Raw genomic sequence first — 13,985 nt, 5'->3', positions numbered from 1 at the left:
AAACGCTGTCACCGTGGCGCCGCCTTGTTCGCCATCAAACACGATGTTGTTTTGAAGGGACAAGGGATGCTTGAAAACTCACCAAACGTGGCATACACATCACAGGTCACAAGTCCTGTTGTCTGATGTGATTTTTGTGCTTTGATGCACCAAGATGGCTCAACAGCGCCCCCTAGAATATTTCAATTGTGCAGCCCCCAAAGCTGGTTTGACCTGCATGTATGAAACTTGGTAGGCACCTGTAACATTCTATCACGTACAAAAAAGCTTCTTGGAGCCATGCTCCAAACCCAGCAGGAAGTCCGCCATTTTGAATTTACTGTGCAATTTTGGTGCATTTNCCCCTAGAATATTTCAATTGTGCAGCCCCCAAAGCTGGTTTGACCTGCATGTATGAAACTTGGTAGGCACCTGTAACATTCTATCACGTACAAAAAAGCTTCTTGGAGCCATGCTCCAAACCCAGCAGGAAGTCCGCCATTTTGAATTTACTGTGCAATTTTGGTGCATTTTTGCCCATTTCCAGGGCTTGTAAATTAACGAACTTGTCCTACAGATTTAATCAGATTGGCTCCAAACTTGGTGTATGTAAGTGTGACTATGTTGTGACCAAAAGTTATCACAGGATTTGCCCAATGTTGAATGGTGCGCCCGTTGCCGAGCGTTGAGTCGTGAGGTCTCGTCATGAAAAACGAAATTGCTGTAGCTTTGGCAAAAATGGTCCAATCTCCACCAAACTTGACATGATTCATATTAGTCCCGCCCTGCACACATTAACATAACCATATTGCTTGATAATCATAGCACCACCTAGTGTCGAAAGGAAGTACTTATCAGACACTTATCTTTGGATTAACCTGAAATTTCAATGCTGTGGTCTATATTTGATGTTCACAAACATGACATATCATTAGTATCTACGTGTGCTGCAGAGGGTTTAATTTTGATGTCTCGCCATGAAACAGGAAATTGCTATATTGTTGCCGTAAATGTTCTGATCTCCATCAAACTTCAGATGATTCATATTAGTTCTGCCCTGAAAACATTTATATGACCATATTTCCTGATACTCATAGTGTTACCTATTGGTGACAGGAAGTAGGTCTCAAACACTTACCTTTTGATTTATCTGAAAATTAAATGCTGTGGTGTATATTTGATGTACAAAAACATGATGTATAATTACTGCGCTCTCCAACTCCCTCTAGGGTAAACAGGAAGTGATACAAAATGTGAAATATGTCATTCCAGCACTGTATCAAAGATATGCAAAGTCACTCCTGCATGCGATGTCTAACTTTGACAGAAATGAATTGACGCGTCAGAAGACATCCTGCCAGCCCCCCCGAGTTGTGTGAAGGTGCGAGGGCCCGTTCATCGCTGCTTGCAGCTTTAATTATTATTATTATTATTATTATTACGAACATTTAATCCCCAATTTCGCCCCTTTCCCATATTCAAAAACTCACCATATTTGGCACACGTATTTGGTCAGGCCAAAAATTTTATATTTCGGCAGTGTTCTATGTGGATGGGGCCAAATGGCGACATAGCGCCCCCTAGAAAATTTCGTGCCTTGAGCCCCGCCTGTGAGTTTCACCTACACGCATGAAAATTGGTGGACTCATAGAACATGCCAAGACGCACAAAAATCATCTGGGAGCCATGCCGTAAACCCAACAGGAAGTCAGCCATTTTGATTTGAAGTTTTAAGATGTTTGAACGAACTCCTCCTAGGGATTTCATCCGATCGACTTCAAATTTGGTACAGATCATCCTGAAAAAATGCTGATCAAAAGTTATTAAAAGCTTTTCTCTATGTCAAGGGGCGTGGCCGCTAGGGCATGACAAATTTTGGCGATTTTCCGTTTTCTCGCCATCGAATTTTGAACGGCTCTCAAGCCCACATACTTGATCTCAGCAGCTTCAAACTTGCTGGACATGATGATGGCTCCACCCCGAACGCCCCGATATGTTAATATTCCACCTTACTCATAGCGCCGCCCGGTGATAAAAGGAAGTGACCAGTTTTTACTTTAACATGTACTGATGCCACAAACTTGACCGCATCAACGTCATTCCACTTCTAATGCATGCAGAACAAGTTGGTGAAGATACCTTATGAACGCTGTGAAGCTATGTCTAATAATGTCCATGTGGCAGCGTGGCGACTATCGATCCCTCACCACCAAATACGTTTGGCTTTTTGATGACTTCAACGGCCGCATCTCCTCATGAAAATTGATACACAGGTCAAGAATGGCGAGCTCTTGCATCTGATAGGGGCGTCACCCATGGGGGGGACAAAATGCCTCTATAGCGCCCCCTTGAAATTTTCAAAAACCCCTCCCCATAGGGTTTTTTTTTTGTGGTTGGAACATGAAAATTGGTACACATATGTATGTTGTCCAGACGCACATAAAAGTCTTTGGCACCAATGGTCTACTCCAAACAGGAAGTCGGCCGTTTTGATTTTGACTTGTCATTTTGGCGTGATTTCCACATGTTGTATTTTAATGAAGTAGTCCTAGGGATTTCATCCAATCGACTTCAAATTTTTTACAGATCATCCAGAGACTATGCTGATCAAAAGTTATTAAAAGCTTTTCTCTATGTCAAGGAGCGTGGCCTCCATGGCACCACCATATTTGATGCATCACCATGCATATTCAAGCAGCTCTCTCTCCCACATACTTCATCCAAACTGCTTCAAAATTTCTGTACATGATAAGAGCCCCACCCTCAACGCCTCCATATGCTCGTAGACAATCTTGCTCATGCAGCCCCCTTGTGGAAATAGGAAATGCCCTATTATACATTGACATTGTCCAATTTGCTCGAAACTTCACTATTATACATTGACATTGTCCAATTTGCTCGAAACTTCACACGTGTGATGACGGTCCGCCCCTGAACGCACCTGCCCACATCTGGTTACGCTCGTTGCGCCACCTGGTGGATGAACGAAACAGGAAGTGACTAGTTTTTACTTTAACATGTACTGATGACACAAACTTGACCGCATCAATGTCATTCCACTTCTAATGCATGCAGAACAAGTTGGTGAAGCTACCTTATGAACGCTGTCAAGCTACGTCTAATGGTGTCCATGTGGCGACTATCGATCCCTCGCCACTAAATACGTTTGGCTTTTTGATGGCTTCAACGATCTCATATCCTCATGAAAATTGATACACAGGTCAAGAATGGCAAGCTCTTACATCTGATAGGGGCCCCGCCCATGGGGGGGACAAATTGCGTCTATAGCGCCCCCTTGAAATTTTCAAAAAACCCTCCCCATAGGGTTTTTTTTGGAGTAGGAAGATGAAAATTGGTACACATGTGTATGTTGCCCAGACGCACAAAAAAGTCTCTGCCACCAATGGTCTACTCCAAACAGGAAGTCGGCCATTTTGATTTTGACTTGTCATTTTGACGTGATTTTCACATCTTGTATTTTAACGAACTAGTCCTAGGGATTTCATCTAATCGACTTCAATTTTTTTACAGATCACCCAGAGACCATGCTGATCAAAAGTTATTAAAGATTGTCTCTATGCGAAGGGGCGTGGCCTCCATGGCACCGCCATATTTGATGCATCGCCATGCATATTGAAGCAGCTCTCTCTCCCACATACTTCATCCAAACTTCTTCAAAATTTCTGTACATGATAAGATCCCTGCCCTCAACGCCTCCATATGTTCGTAGGCAATCGTGCTCATGCCGCCCCCTTGTGGAAACAGGAAATGCCCTATTATACATTGACATTGTCCGATTTGCTCGTGTGATGACGGTCCACCCCTGAGCGCACCTGCCCACATCTGGTTGTGCTTGTAGCGCCACCTGGTGGATGAACGAACCATTGCATTTTTTCGCTCCTGCCAGGTTTTTTCTCCCTTCTCACTTCACGCCACAGCCCCCGCATGCCTCAGGCCTCCGCGGTTGCATGGGGGAGCGAGGGCCCGATCACAGCTGCTTGCAGCTTTAATTATAGTTATTACTCTGGAAACAAACTCACACCCGTGTGGCAAAACATTACAAATAGGGTGAAAAATTAACTGATAGATATCCCCATGTAACTTGCCCAGTTGATCACTTAAGACAAGTATTTTTGTATTACAAATTTTCTGAAATATTTTATTTAAATATGCACCAATTTTGTTAATGAAGACAATCACAAGGAGGGCAAATTGATTACGCAGTTACTGTGCTAACACTCAGTCTTACTATAGCCTGCAGTAGGCCTACTAGCACTCAGAGCTGCCCAGTTGCTATTTGACCCATAACTAGGAGACAAAGGGAGTGCTACCGCTTGCCTAAGGCGGACTCCCAGGCTATCAGAGGGAAGGAGGTGCCTTATTTCTCCATTGTAAGCCATCCTAAAATAGGGGGAGCCACCTGCTGCCCTCATCCTAACTAACACTCAGAGCTACTATACTGAAATTGAATGTCAGTGGAGAGCGTGGAGAGACAGCAATGGCAGACTTCGAATCACGTGGAGAAGAGACAGGAGCTGTGGCTGGTGAGTCCTTAAAACAGAGGGAGAGATGGCATAAGGCAGAGCACAGAGATAATGTCATATAGAGCCGTTATATAGTATAGCATTTACTCTGTCACATTATTCATCGTCCACATCACTATCATTCAGCTCTGGAAAACATTCCAGCTCATTTGCCTGGTTGCTGCAGGTTTGTAGTTCACACATATCTGTGCAATGCAGACCACTTTGCAGATATGGCCATTCTGTAAGTTTACATGTTCGTGAGCAGGAGCATGATAGTAGGTCCAATACAGCCTCTGGTACAGGCATACCTCGCATCCACTCAATGGCCAGATCCCCATCATGGATCTGCCATCCATTGTCCTTTGGATTTGGTACACTTGGATTGCACTCCAGATGGCGGAAGCTGACTGGAGTCTATTTCTCCACGCTTTGCACAAAATAGCTGGGAGCGAAGCGTGTTAACTTTAGTTGTGTTTGTGGAAGGCAGGTACATCTGACATGTGACCTCCTGGAGCTTTCCAAATAGGTAATCTGAGACCTCCCAGGAGCTTCCCAACTCTCTGAATGTGTCTTGGCAGGTCTTGTTAGTCTTCAGTTTTTTAAATATGGCTGACTTTCCATGGCCACTGAAAGCACTAACTATATAGGGAGCTGTTTGGGCTTAACGATACAGACCAGTGAGCAGTGATAACTAACATGTCTTTGGGGTCATCAGGTGGGAACCTCCTTTCATCAGTGTTTCGTCTAGTTGGTCCCACGACACCTCCAGGCTAGACCGTGATCTCTGGCGTCCGAGAGACACTCCCCTAGGTCTCACTGCTCCCCGCACCAACCCAACAACCTCCTTTACCTTACTTACACATGGCTTTCTCAGCCAAAACAGCACTGCCACCTTCAACAAACCCAGGCTCAGTACATGCGAGCTCCAGGTAGTGACTGTACTGATACTACCTTTCCTAGCACACTCACCATACTCTATTTCACATGCTACATATCATGACTCCAATATAAGCTAAAGTTAAATGAGATAGATAAACTCACAGGATCAGCAAACACACTCACCTTGCAGCAAATAGGCCACTCCCACACTTAAATAACCCTCCTCTTCCTGGATTTTCTCCTGAGAGGACTGATTGGTGGATCTCTCCACCTGATCTCAAAGAGTTATGTACCCTGCTCAGTAGGTTCCCCTGCTGGCCCCCAACTGACATTATCCCTCCTCATCCAAATCCACTGACTAGGTCTTCATCTGACATTTCCTTCACTGTCTTCCTCAAACTATGTCCCCGCACTCCAAGTTCCCCCAGGAGCGAGACAGCTGATCTTGCTATGAATACCCTACACCCCACTTCCACTGGACAAATCCTAGTTTTTTTTTTCCTACTCAGCTTCTGCCCCTCAGTCTGAATATCTAAGCTTTTTTCTTTCATAGGCTTCTTTCACTGAGTCTTCCCAAGGAACTGTCAGCTTAATGAAATAAACTATCCATTTACTCACCGACCACAACACTATGTCAGGTCTCTGCTTGGTACAAACTATTTCCTGGGCAACAACAAGCTTTCCCCCTAAATCTACTTGCATTTCCCAATCACAAGCACCTTCTAGGCTGCCACACTCTACTTGCATTTCCCAATCACAAGCACCTTCTAGGCTGCCACACCCTTGCCTCCTTACTAACTTATCCCTTCTGTATTTCTCCCCCTCTCAGACAAACTGCATTGCTAAACTCCTATTCTTTAAAACCCTCTGAATTGACCTGTTTTCGTTTCCCTTCGATGCCTGCAGCTAAACTTTTCAACACCTGGTTATGTCGCCATGTATGTTGGCCTTATGACAAGCTAACTTTACAGCCTGACAAAATATGCTTTAAGATTGCAGTACCTGAACACAATGGGCATGATGGGTCCCCGTTTACCCATAGTTTTATGTTCTGGGGGGTTGGTAACACATCGTATGTAGCCCCTACCGGGAATCTAATACGATTCTCCTCCATACTCCACAGGTCCCTCCAACTAAGCTTCCTCTTCTCTACACTTTCCCAATTCAACCACTGTCCCTGCTTAGCCTGGGCCACTACTTTTGCACCCCTTATTATCTCCTCCTGTCTACGTATTTGTTCCACAACCAGTTTTCTTTTATCTTTGAGACCTGCTTTATTCCATATCGGTTTGCCTGAGCCAAGCCCCAGGCCTCCCCGGCCAAACTGAACATTACCTACAATCTCTGCATGCCTAAGAGCTGCCTCTGCCTCCTGAACTGCCGATCTTGGGTTCCACTTCCTCCCCTTGGTTGGATTTGGAGCCACACTCCTAACTACCACGTCCTTACTCCCAGATAACAAGAGCTCTGTCCTGACCTTGGTACATTTAAATTCCTTTGTTAACTAGATACTGGCAGCTGAAGTATTCCTTTTCCATACAATGCATCACTACTTAGGCACCTAAGAGCGCCCAACCACTTCCTAATATAGGAGCTAACCGACCTTTCAATTCTCTCCACAACAGATATTGGAATTTCATAAATTGGCCACATTAACCTAGGATATAGCCCAAACTGCAAACACCACAACTTCAACTTGCCTGGAAGTTCTGATTTATCTCTTCTATCCAATCCTTCCGCCACATCTTTTCTAAATTTCACCACCTGTTCCTCATCATTCAACTCCACATTGTACCACCTGCCTAAGCTCTTTACTGACTTTTCCCTAATTGTTGGGATGTCCTCATCATCTTTGACAAACTTCCTGTCACTTAACTTCCCTCTACGTATCGAGATGCTTCTAGACTTACTAAGCTTGATCTTCATGCTGGCCCACTTGAGGTTCTTATTTACCTTCTCTAGTAGCCTCTTTGTACATGGCATTGTTGTGGTCACCAGTGTCATGTCATCCATGTAAGCCCTAATTGGTGGAAGATGCAACCCTTTCTGCCATCTCTCCCCACCTACCACCCACTTAGAAGCCCTGATGATTACTTCCATTGCCATAGTAAATGCTAATGGAGAAATTGTACACCCTGCCATGATGCCTATTTCTAGCCTCTGCCAACCTGTTGTGAAACCTGCCGTATTTAGACACAACCTAATATGCCTTCACTAAGTTAACAACTACCTGTGGCACTTTGAAGTAGTCAAACACACTCCAAATGAGGCTATGCAGTACTGAACCAAACGCCTTTGCAAGATCTAAAAATATTTCATGCAAGTCCCTTTTCTTAATCTTCGCTGCCTGAATCTGGTGCCAGATCATGGTAGTATATATATAGACGTAATATATATAGACCTGATTGTGTGTTTCTGGGGCGCTCCTCCGCGTGTGACCCGCTACAGTCTAACCGGCTTTTTATCGTCTTTTGTGTTTTTTATGGTGTTTTTATTGTCTGTCTTGTAACGTGGAGTGAGTGTGCTAAGTGTGGAGGAGTAAGATGTGGACTATGGAATCTCTTATTCAATTTATTGCACTTGTTTCTATCCTGACGCTGGCCTGTAGCGTGTGTCATGGGGAGAAGCCCATTCACCAGTATGGTGATCAGATTATCACCAGAGAGCTCCTCCTGTCACTACGATACTCAGCAGTGGGTGAGATTCCGACCACCATACCAGCGGAGATCTTTGTCTCGGGCCATCGGAACCTGGATCCTCCACGGCGAACTTCGCGAAGGAAAAGAGGGAGGAGAGGAGGCATTAAGCGCAGAATGAAAAAGCTCTGCCTGGACAACCGACGCCGGCTCCCCCCCCTGCCCTCGGTTTTCTTATCCAATGTGCAATCTTTGAGGCATAAAATTGATGAGCTTTAGTGCCTGACTAAATACAGTCGTGAACTTAAGGAATGTTGCCTGCTTGGGATTACTGAGACTTGGCTTAATGAAAGCGATCTGGACAGCGACCTGAAGCTCACTGGATTTGGCTGTCCCATCCGACTGGACCGCTCCAAAAACGTGACGGGGAAGAGCCGTGGTGGAGGGGTCTGCTTTTACATTAATCAGAGGTACTGTAACTCCATCACTGTGCGGGAGAAAATATATACGCCTGATATCGAGTTACTTTCTATCTCCCTGCGCCCCTTCTATTTACCACGTGAGTTCCCTCACTTGTTCTTCACTCTGGTTTACATTCACCCCAGAGCCAACACCACTGCCGCCACCCAAATGATTGTGGATGTATCGCACAGACTGGACTCTATTAGTGGTGATGCTCCCAAATTTTACCTGGGGGACCTGAATCATATCCGTCTTGACAAAGTTTTGCGAACATATGATCAGTATGTAAATTGCCCTACCACGCATAAAAATACCACACTTGATTTGTGTTATGGTAATGTAAAGGAGGGCTATAAATCCATTCTTATGCCAGGGCTGGGGGCCTCATATCATAACAGCATTTTCTTATTGCCAACATACAAATCGTGCATCAGACGTCAGGAGAAAGTGACAAAAGCTGTTAAACTCTGGACAGAGGACAGCATCTCCTCCCTCCAAGCTTGTTTTGAGAGTACTGACTGGCAATGTTTCTTTGATGGATGTGTGGACAATATTGATGTACTTGTTGATACAGTTTCATCATATGTCACTTTTTGTGTTGACTCATTCATTCCATCTAAATCTGTTGTTATTTTCCCAAATAACAAGCCCTGGGTAACGAAAGACCTTAAATTCATCATTAATAGAAAGAAAAAGGTATTCTTCACTGGAAACCCTCAGGAGAAAAAGGCTGTTTCTAGAGAGGTCAAGATTGAAATAGCTAAAGCCAAACCCAAATACAGGGATAAGATAGAAAAACAATTCACAAATGGTGACCTTAGGTCTGTCTGGCAGGGGATCAAAACTATGGGTGAAATCAATCAGCGTGGTTATGAGTCTAAGCAACTCATCAGAGTGAATGGGGTCCAGGACAATGACTTGCCGGACACTTTTAACTCTTTCTTTTTGCGCTTTGAACGATCTGATTTTATTCAAGATGTCTCTAAATTAAGGAATTCCCTGGTCCCTCTCAATGATATTTTGATATCTGATGAGCAGGTCAGAGTCTTGTTTAAGAGCACAAATAAAAGGAAAGCCTCAGGTCCTGATAAAATATGCGGCCGTACACTTCACCACTGTGCCGAGCAACTCAGTGGCATCTTCACTGATCTTTTTCAAATGTGTGTTGACAGCTGCACATTTCCTTCAGTTTGGAAACTCTCAAATATAATTCCCATTCCCAAGGTTAGTCACCCCAGGGAATTACAAGACTTTAGGCCTGTTGCTCTAACTTCTCCTGTTTTGAAAAATCTTGAGAAAATCTTAAAACATGAGGTTCTTACCCTAGTTGAGGGCAAACTAGATCCACTTCAGTTTGCCTATCAAAGTCATAAAGGAGTGGACGATGCCAAACTTTTTATCTTGGATGAAGTCTATAAACACCTGGAGAAATCCAACTCCCATGTTAGACTTTTATTCGCTGACTTCTCCTCTGCTTTTAATAAGATGCAGCCCCATATTTTAATCGAGAGGCTTGCTTCTTGTTTTAACTTGCCCGACCAGCTTTTAAACCTGTTTTTAAATTTTTTAACAGACAGGACACAACAGGTTTTTGTTAATGGTATCGTATCAAAAACTCTGGTTTTCAACACAGGTTCCCCGCAGGCGTCCTTCCACCGCTGCTTTTCATCTTATACACAGACAGCTGCAGGTCCTTTAAAGAGAACAGTTTCCTCGTTAAATTCTCGGATGACACTACTCTTCTGACACTCCTCCAGGGGGCAGCATCAGACCATGTACATGCACTTTCTGATTTTGTTAAGTGGTGTGAAGACAGTTTCCTTGATCTAAATGTTGTAAAAACCAAGGAACTGGTCATTGATTTTAGAAAAAATAAAGCAAACACCACGGCCAGCATTATTCATGGTGAGGACGTTGAGACTGTCAACTCATAAATATCTGGGCACTGTATTTGACTCGCAACTTAAGTTTGATATAAACACAGACTTAGTTGTTAAACGGGCCCATCAGAGGGTACATTTACTGTGGAGGATCTCCTCTTTTGGTGTTTCAAAACCTATTCTGTGTACTGTGTATCGGTCTTATATTGAGAGTCTCCTTACTTTTTCTTTCATTTGTTGGTTCAGCAGTCTGACAGTGAAAGACAGGAACAACCTAAACAACATTGTAAAAGTCTGCTCCAAAATTGTTGGCACAAAATTGTCAGACTTGAACTCTCTCTGGGAGGAACGTGTCCTTCAAAAGGCAAAAAAAAATAATAAATCAAGATCATGTCTTGGGTGGAGAATTCACCCTAATGCTATCAGGACAACGTTATCTGCAGCCTCCGAGGAAGACTAACAGATATTCATTCATTCAGTCATTCATTCCTTCTGCTGTCAAGCTGCTGAATGCTGGGTCACTGTGATTGCAGTATCTGCTATGTGCAATAGGCCTATTTGGCTCTATTTTCATTTATTTATTTATTTACTTATTTATTTATCTCTGATTCTTGGAACTCATTGATGAAATATATTGAGGCGCTTCTTTTTAAGCAGTAGCTGTTAGGGTTCCTTCATATTATGCTCCCTCTAAAACCTACTGTAAATCATGTTGTGTGAATGTTTTATGTGCTGTCGGTGGACTGTAGGAACTGAATTGCCCTTCGGGGATAGATAAAGTTTTTCTGTATCTGTATCTGTATCTGTATGCTCTAAACACCCTGCAAAACCTGGTATTCCTGCCTTCTGCACCATAGTATCTATTAACCCTATGGGCCCTAGGCGTTTTTGGGGTATTTTTACTGCCTTTACTTTTAAGCTCATATCACAGTCATTATAAAGGCTACATACACATGCTATAAACATAAAACAAATCTGTGTGACTAAATTCTTACATTTTTACATGTATCTCAGCATAGCAAGTTGGAAGAAGACATATTCTGCCATATATGAAGAGGGGAGACTCTCTGGAATCTGGCAATATAAGAACCATGATGGTGGGACATTCTGTCACTTCACAGTTGTCCAAAACATGTGGTTTGTGCCAGGCGGACATGATCGCCAGTATTTTTTCATTATTGCAAGAAATTCCATTGACTCATTCTGTAGTGTAAAGAGTTAATCCCTAATCAAGTAAAGGTGTTATACTGCATAAGTTGATTAAGAAACAAAGCCATATAACCATCATATAACCATGTTTTATGTATAAGTTTTTATAAAACTGAGTGAGATGCATCTATATGTGTCAAAGCACTGTTATACATGTCAAAGTATTCACAATATAGAGATATGAGCTCACATTGTATCCACACACTGAAGAACATACATATAACCTATCATGTTCGGTATAAGGATAACACACACACATTCAAATGTTTGTATTACCTGATGCACATTTAAGGGTTCATATTGCATGAGAGCACAAGGGGCTGCATAAAGAAAGTCCCCAAAATTCACATGTTTTTTAAAAATAAAGTGAAAGCGAATCCAGAGCTAAGGGTGGAAGATTTGGGAAATTCCAGGCTCAAAATGAAAGTGATACACCATTAAAAACGGGCCTGTTCATGATTGGACAAAAAGAAAACGGTTGCCACCAATAGCTTTGGATTGGAGTGGGATGGATTAGCAGAAGAAGGTGGAGACTCTACCCAGTCTCCACCAGCATAAAAGCAGACGCGCTGAAAGTGAGTTTTCAGTCCGGCTCCGGGGCTTGACTCAAGAGTTGTCTGTGTTGAAGCTTGTGAACACATTAAACTCGATTGCATCGGACTCTGCCTGTCTCCAGTGTTTCTTTGAGTATTAATTAGCTGAATCCAGGGTACCAGATCGACAACAAAGGACAACTGAGAAGCAACGTTGAGGACAAGGCCGGGAGCCTACAGGCCCAATTCCAGACACCGATTTTTGCCTCTTCAATTCACAAGTCAAAAATGTGTTTTATCTGAAAGAAACATGCAATATTAACATCTAAGATCATAGAAAAATAGTCAACCAAGTGCAATGATGTCCTCCAAGATAATATTTGCCACTTTGTTTGCAGTAAACAAAGTTGGTTGTTATTTTTCAGTTTCAGTTATATATTGGGGGGCATTTTGGGCATTGGGGGGGGCACATGTCCCCCTCAATGTATATTGTGACTACGGCCCTGTTAGCAAGCATAATTAGGCTACAGTTGTCTGGGTGCGCAAAGGTGAAGTACGCTGGTCTTGTCATACAAAGTTTGATGGAGTGTCAACTGGACAATATGGAGATATTTGCATCTTGAACGCTGGACTACAAATGTGGATAGACAGGGAGAAACACACGCAAGCCTAAGACGTGGTAAGATATGATATTCCTCACTATATGAAGTGACTGACAACAAGATCTGTATAATGGGTTGTAAAGAAATTCGTCAGGTTTTTATTTTGTAGACAATTAATTTGGATTTATAGCATGATGGGATGACAGCACAATGATGTGTGTGGTATCAGTGGAAAGCTCTGCTCCTGCACTTTCATGTGATATGCGTGCCATTTCTGTGCCAGCCTGCAATCGCGAGTATTCCATCCAAGAGTAATGTGTGTGCAGAGCTGTATGAAAGCTGTTATACATAATTTTAGTGTAACTTTATCATTTTTTTTCGCTGTGAAAACATTGGACTACCAACAAGTGCTTGTCTTGTCGGAAAGCTATGATTCTGCTATTTCACGTGATATGCGTGGCTTCTCGCTATGATGCACAGTCACAGAGAAAATCAATAGAGAAGAACAGGTGTGAATTTGGATGCACTATGCGTCGTTCGGGCCCATAGGGTTAAGCTATTCCTTTCTAAGTAGCTAGCTAATCTCTGCGCTACTACACTAAAGAAAATATTCCCCTCTACATTCAAGAGAGAAATCATCCAGAATTGGCTAAGTTCCACAGACTCCTTCTCCTTAGGAATGAGGACACCCCCTGCCCTACGCCATGCTCTTGGGATAATTTGTTTTTCCCAAACTATTCTTAGCTGCTTCCACAAAAATTTAAGGATATCAGTTGCACTTTTATAAACCCGATAGGGGACTCCATTAGGCCCTGGGGCCGAAGAAGCCTTTGTACACCTGACCACCTCCTGAACTTCCTTCCACCTAGGTGGCCTGACATCCATCTCATGCTCTATCCCTCCTAATGGAGGGATATCCGGTGGAAAACCTACTATCCTATTCTTCTCTAAATCTGAATATGTATTTCTCAAATATTCTTCAACCTCTAGCCTTTCTGCTTTGAGCTGCCCTCCCTTTTCCTGGCTGAACAATCCTTTAACAAACTTAAAAGGGTCCCTGAAAAAACCTGTCCTTACATGTTCCTTCTTCCTCCTCTTTTTCCTGAGATGCTCTGCCCTTCTAAGAACTGCTAGCCTGCTTCTCAACTCCTCTTGCAACACCTTAATTCCCTCCCTTTCTTCTTCTGTAGCCTTTCTCCACACCTTTGTTAACTGTCTCCTTTCCTTGACTAGCTCCTCTATTTCTCTTTGCCGCCTAGATTTACCTGACTGTACCCTC

This window comes from Epinephelus moara, chromosome 21 (assembly GCF_006386435.1).
Source record: "Epinephelus moara isolate mb chromosome 21, YSFRI_EMoa_1.0, whole genome shotgun sequence".
Classification (NCBI taxonomy): Eukaryota; Metazoa; Chordata; class Actinopteri; order Perciformes; family Serranidae; genus Epinephelus; species Epinephelus moara.
This window is presented reverse-complemented; position numbering follows the sequence as displayed.